Genomic DNA, 423 nt, shown 5'->3' on the forward strand with positions numbered 1-423 from the left:
GTGGCTTGTTGATCTTTACATTGTTAGTTCATTTCCTATCCTGACCTGGGCTGGGACACATTCATACGGTTTCCTGAAGTAGGCCTACTTATTGGACTTATAATAACGAGCGTAGCTGTCATCAATTTCGGTCATCCTGTACGTCTAATCTTCGTTTTTTCCGGCATCCACCGTGTGTGTTTGTGTGTGTGTGTGTGTGTGTGTGTGTGTGTGTGCGAAATGCTGGAGGGACTGACTTATATTGAAAGGACTGTGTATTCTATAATCTTCTTCCAGCTCCTGTGGAATGTGAATAATTTGACCATGTTGACTCAAAATGAGAGCAGTATAACTCTGATGTGGGACAAGGTTAACAGCATCTCGACATACTTCCTACAATATTAAATTAGATTAGATTCAATTTTATTGTCATTACACATGTAC

General features: G+C 40.2%; 1 protein-coding gene across 1 annotated transcript in view; it reads left to right on the top strand.

Annotated features, from left to right (window-relative positions):
• Positions 1–423, top strand: part of LOC116671613 (receptor-type tyrosine-protein phosphatase H) — a gene marked incomplete at its 5' end in the record, with an annotated part of 14,400 nt that overhangs the window by 6,305 nt on the left and 7,672 nt on the right. The gene's annotated exons all lie outside the window — the stretch shown is intronic.

Source organism: Etheostoma spectabile, chromosome 21, assembly GCF_008692095.1.
Source record: "Etheostoma spectabile isolate EspeVRDwgs_2016 chromosome 21, UIUC_Espe_1.0, whole genome shotgun sequence".
In the NCBI taxonomy this organism is placed as follows: domain Eukaryota; kingdom Metazoa; phylum Chordata; class Actinopteri; order Perciformes; family Percidae; genus Etheostoma; species Etheostoma spectabile.